This window comes from Podarcis tiliguerta (assembly GCF_965153285.1).
Source record: "Podarcis tiliguerta genome assembly, chromosome: 3".
Lineage (NCBI taxonomy): Eukaryota > Metazoa > Chordata > Lepidosauria > Squamata > Lacertidae > Podarcis > Podarcis tiliguerta.
Genome location: NC_139536.1, coordinates 114,709,718 through 114,715,107, shown reverse-complemented (window position 1 = coordinate 114,715,107; position 5,390 = coordinate 114,709,718). Strand labels below are relative to the sequence as shown.

The 5,390-nt window shown below is 43.4% G+C and overlaps 1 long non-coding RNA gene across 1 annotated transcript; it reads left to right on the top strand.

The window, feature by feature from the left end:
• Positions 1-2,944: 2,944 nt before the first annotated feature.
• LOC310675241 lies at positions 2,945-4,530 on the top strand. The gene is made up of 2 exons (XR_014509983.1): positions 2,945-3,483; positions 4,280-4,530. It is a non-coding gene; the product is annotated as an uncharacterized lncRNA (long non-coding RNA).
• The last annotated feature ends 860 nt before the right edge of the window (positions 4,531-5,390 follow it).

Sequence of the window (5,390 nt, the reverse complement as noted above, 5' to 3'; positions counted from 1 at the left end):
GAATCCCTGTGACATCATCATTTGTGACATTCAGGCAGAGGCTTTTCTGATGCCCCTCCCACCATTCTCTTGCTTATCATACATAAAACTCAAAGATAGTTTGTGTGTGGTAGATAGGATCAGAATCAGAAGCCAGGGACCCCATAATGAGGCTTTTTGTTAATACTATTAAATTCTTTTTAGTTCTGCTCATTAGCAAGACCCTCTGCATCAACCCTGATATTATTTGAGTAGTCCCCTCACCAGGCTTCCCCATCTTCTGAGGTCAACCAAGTCACTCCAAGTAACAGGGGTTTATTGATAGTGGTGTTATCCTTATGGTACTCTTTAGTCCAGGCCGAATCTCACTGTTCTTGCTGAGGGTACCTGAAATTAAGGATCAGAAATGGGGCTAAGCCGAAAGACCAGGAAAAGGTGAAATAAGCAAGCTGAATATAAATGGACTATTTGGTTCTTCCTGGGTTCATGTGTTTGTGACTGATCCCAATCCCTCTTGGCCCTTTTCCAAGGAGCAACATTACAACAGGTGGTTCAACCCCATTGCTCCTTCAGGAGTTTAGTTCCTCAGATCATGAGACATGACAGCTTTTACTGGTTCTGTCCAAAGTGTTTTATCTGTGAAGGTCTCACAGCCTTCCCCTTTGGCCTACAGGCCATTTTACAAAATTTATCAGAAGTGGGAAAGTAAGTAAAAACATCCTTTTATTGTCACATGTGAGCAACCTGTAGACCCCCTTGTGGGTCTCCCCTGAACCACTCTGCTCCCCCCCCCCCAATTTTGTGGCACAACTGTGATGGGGGAGCACCATGCATGAAAATGGCCATCTCTGTGTACCATTTTGCCCAAACAGCTGCTTGGCAGGGAAAGCATGATAATGATGGGGAGGATGTTTGAGAGGCTGCCGAGAGCCTTACGGTTGCTATCAGTGGCTTTCATCTAAAACCAGAGGGTGGTTTATGCACACAGAGTCTTGTTCTCTCTCCTTTATTGATATATGAACATCCCTTGGGTGTGTCTGTGTGTTTGTATGCAGAGATAGGACTTCTCATTGCACAGGTGAAAAGAGATGTTGAGAATGGTGAAACTCTAGGCACACGCTGTGCACTATTTCTCTGTGGGAGGAAATGAACAAAGAAGAGAGGTGTCCATTTTGTTGCTGAGACAGAACACCACAGTTTGCAATGAACATTTCATTTGGCAGCAATCCTTCCTTTCTTGTTTGGTCAGAAGAGCCACCCACAGCACAATGGCAGGGGTCAGTAGTGCCGGGTGAGGGGCCGGAGAGGCAAGGGAGAGAAGTTCACACTGCTTTGGGTTTCCAACCAGTAACATAGCACAGGGCACTTGCACCAAAACCAGCAAGAGGGATTTAAGCAGTTATCTCAGGCAAGACTCACAGCACCCTGGGGCCAGGGAGGAGAATCTTCTAAACAGGCTGAAACAGATCCTTTCTTTTGGGGCAAATTACTATTGCTTAATAACTTACCACACTATAACACACAAGTTCACAGTAGGTGACAAAGATAGTCGTTGGTGTTTGTAAGGATGACCCATTAATGCAGAAATGGGGAATGAAAGCAAAAAATCTCATAAAAGGTGAGTGGAATGGAATTGTTGTGTGATGAGCAGCTGATAAGGAGGAAGAAATAGTGGCTTGAGACCTAAAGCAAGACTAGCTTCGGGGTTTTGAGGCCTCACACCTTAGTGAAGACACACCATTGTTTACAAACTCAGCATCTATTTCTTTTGACGGGACAATAAAGCAGAGGTGTTTTTTTAAAAAAAAAACCAACAACATCTGAATAGGGAGAAATATATAAACATGGTTTCACAGACTTACAAATTCAGTTGCATATTAACATATAATTTATAACAAATTAAACAAAAACAAACAAAACAGCATGAATTTAATCTTGTAGACCAGGGGTCAGCAAACTTTTTCAGCAGGGGACCGGTCCACTGACCCTCAGACCTTGTGGGAGGCCGGACTATATTTTGAAATGAACAAATTCCTATGCCCCACAAATAATCCAGAGATGCAATTTTAAATAAAAGGGCACATTCTACTCATGTAAAAACACGCTGATTCCTGGACCGTCCGTGGGCTGGATTTACAAGGCAATTGGGCTGGATCCGGCCCCCAGGCCTTAGTTTGCCTACCCATGTTGTAGACTAAGTTATAGGCAAGGCTGAATATCACTAGAGTAATATAATGTACAGTAACCTATGGTGTTTAGATTGGTGAGCACAGGTAAATAAATATCAGTTTAAACTGATAATAATTTAGATGTACTTATTTCAATATCCATTCATTTTGTTACTGGTTACCTAAATGAATATTAAACAACCCAGAAGAAGTGACTCATACAAACCGGACGGTATTGACGCTGTAGGTACTGCCCTGCCCTATGCTCCATTGTTCGTATAATTAATAAAAACTTACCAAACCCTATCTAAGCTGTCTTGTTTCTTTTGCCCTCTTGCCACTTTTAATTTTTGTGTCAATTTTTCTAACAATCCTTCATGCCAAACACTGCTTTACCATATTTAATATATTTAATAAACAGATCCTGAAGCTGAGGCTCCAATACTTTGGCCACCTCCTGAGAAGAGAAGACTTCCTGGAAAAGACCCTGATGCTGGGAAAGATGGAGGGCCCAAGGAGAAGGGGACAACAGAGGATGAGATGGTTGGACAGTGTTCTCGAAGCTACCAGCATGAGTTTGATCAAACTGCGGGAGGCAGTGGAAGACAGGATTACCTGGCGTGCTCTGGTCCATGGTGTCACGAAGAGTTGGACATGACTAAACCACAACATATTTAATAACAGTAAAATTTTTGGTTAAAAGTATGGCAGCTAAGGTAAAGGTAAAGGTAAAGGTAAAGGGACCCCTGACCGTTAGGTCCAGTCGCAGACGACTCTGGGGTTGTGGTGCTCATCCCAATGGCAGCTAAAGGGCAGCATATTGTCAGAGGAGTTTGTGCCAGAGTTTGGTTCAGGCTCTGTCTGGGGAGTGCATCTTATGCAAAACCACGAAACCCTGTGGCAATTATACAACCTCACTAGAACCTGTCACAAAGATCCGGCTAATTAGCATCTGTTCATTGGAATGCCTTCATCCTGTAATATTCTATTCATGAGCATTCATAATAAAGGTACCGGTAGATGTTTCGTAGGCAAACAAAACTGAAATGCAAGCTTCACCTGCCGGCGATACTTCTCTGTGACGTAGCAAATAAACATCAACAACAGAAAATTGCAACACAACCTTTGATAAATTGCCATTGCCATGGGGATAAGGACATGGTTTCTATACCTCCCAGTTTCAGTGAGCCACTATAAATGGAGGTGCAACCTTCCTCCTCACTGTGTGTCTCTGTCTTCTCTTTTCTGAAGACTTCAGGATCTCTCGCAGCACTCAGCATGAAAGCCCTTTTTCTTCTCTTCACTCTCCTCCCGCTGGTGTTCCTTGCTGATCCAGGTAAGATGCATCTCAGTTCCAGGGTGACTGCAAAGCAGGGGCAGCCAAGGCAATATCACCCAGATGTTGCTGAACTGCAACTCCTATCAGCTGCAGCCAACATGTCTTTTGGTCAGGGATGATGGGAGCCATCTGGAGGGACCCCACACTGGCTCTCCTTGATGCAAAGGGTGGTAGGGAAAGAAAGAGTCTTCAAATGAGGAATGAGTAAAAAGTTTTGAGACGTGAGATTATCAGTTACCTGGGAGAAAAACGGAATTAACATGCTCAGCGTGCTAAAGGTTCGACAGAGGAAGGTGCCTTATACCAAGTCGTTTCATTGGTCCTTCTGTACTCAGATCTGTACTCTTCAGCTTACTTGCTTCAGAGATGAAAGGAAAGATTTCCATGCATGTGCACCAGAGTCTTCAGTATCTGATTTTAGGTTAGCAAATGAACATTCTCATTACTGTTTAAAACAATGTTTGGTATCTGAATGAGAACCCAATCCTTCTGAAAAGGATGGTTGTGTTCAGGATTCCTACATTGAATGGGGTTAGAATGGATGACCCTGGCGGTCGCTTCCAACTCTACAATTCTATGAAAAACAAGATCAAGACTTGTGATGCAAAGACTCCCAGGCTGTGAAGTTAACATGGGAACATGCCTTTCAAATTCTGCAAAGGATACCAAGAAGTGCTCTTTAAGAAATACTATCTCTGTGCCTCTTATATAACAGTTAAGTAGGTGCTTCCTCAAAAACAAGAAACAAAGAACCTTACCATATTTTCTCCCCTGCCCTTTTTTTTCCTTTCAGAGACAAATGAATCTGATACGGTTGCTTGTCGGAAAAACTTCAACATATGTTCCACTTTGCTTTGTCCCGTCTTCTATACAGCTAATGGAACCTGTTATGATGGAAAGCAAAAATGTTGTGTACCTTGGAAGATCAAGGAAATGCTGTTGCCCTCCCGAAAAACATGAAAACAAGCAATGCAATTTCTTTGCCTAATGTAGATAAAATGCACATTGTTTTCCTTTGATTAAAGACTCCGGTTTAAACAAAAACATTTTGCTTGGATTGCGATCATTCGTCCATAAATAGCCCAAGAAATTATCTGAAGCTCATGACAGCATTTGACTGCTTGAAGGTTTACCCCAGCCACTGGATGGCTAGAGAGCCATAAGGGAATTGCCATGAGCTCTTTGGAGAAGAACAGCTTAAATATATAACAAAACCCACAAAGGTAACAATTGCATGTATGGGCACAGAGACGACCAGCTATTCTGTCCCAGGCAGTGGTCTCAGCTGGAAAACCAGGCTCTAGCCAAGTAACCTCTAGCCTCTGCTGAATTTAGGGCACCAGATCACGATGTCCTGCTAGCTCCAGTTCCAAATCCAACAAGCAGAGCCCAGCCAGTCACAGGTCAGGTTCCAGCAAGATAAGGCTCAGGCATGTCCAGGACATCAGATATAATAGTTGTGGAATGTCAGATCCTATATGTTGGGAGTAAAGCAACAATGCTTGAACTGGGTACCTGAACCGGAAAGGCAACATGTTCCTCCTCCTTACTCATTCCTTCTCTTTTAGTAACTGCTTGTTGGCAATTCCATCCAGGGTTTTACTTGCTTCCTGCTTCTTCTACTAGTTCAAGGCGGTTACAGGATGAGCTGGTGTTAACTTCTTGGCTCCATCTTGGTCACCTGTAATATGGATGCTTAGAATGGCTTTGTTTGACATGAGTAACAGTCCTTAAGTTTTCTTCACTCTTTCCACCAGCAGTCTTAGTGGGCGCTTTCTGCATGCTGCTGCCATGCATTCATCCAACTCCAACAAGATACACGGGGAGATCAGGTCAGCGCAGGCTGCTTGGCTGGTTCCTCCTGATCAAGGCTGAAAATGACGCAGAGGAAGCTACTGGTGCTC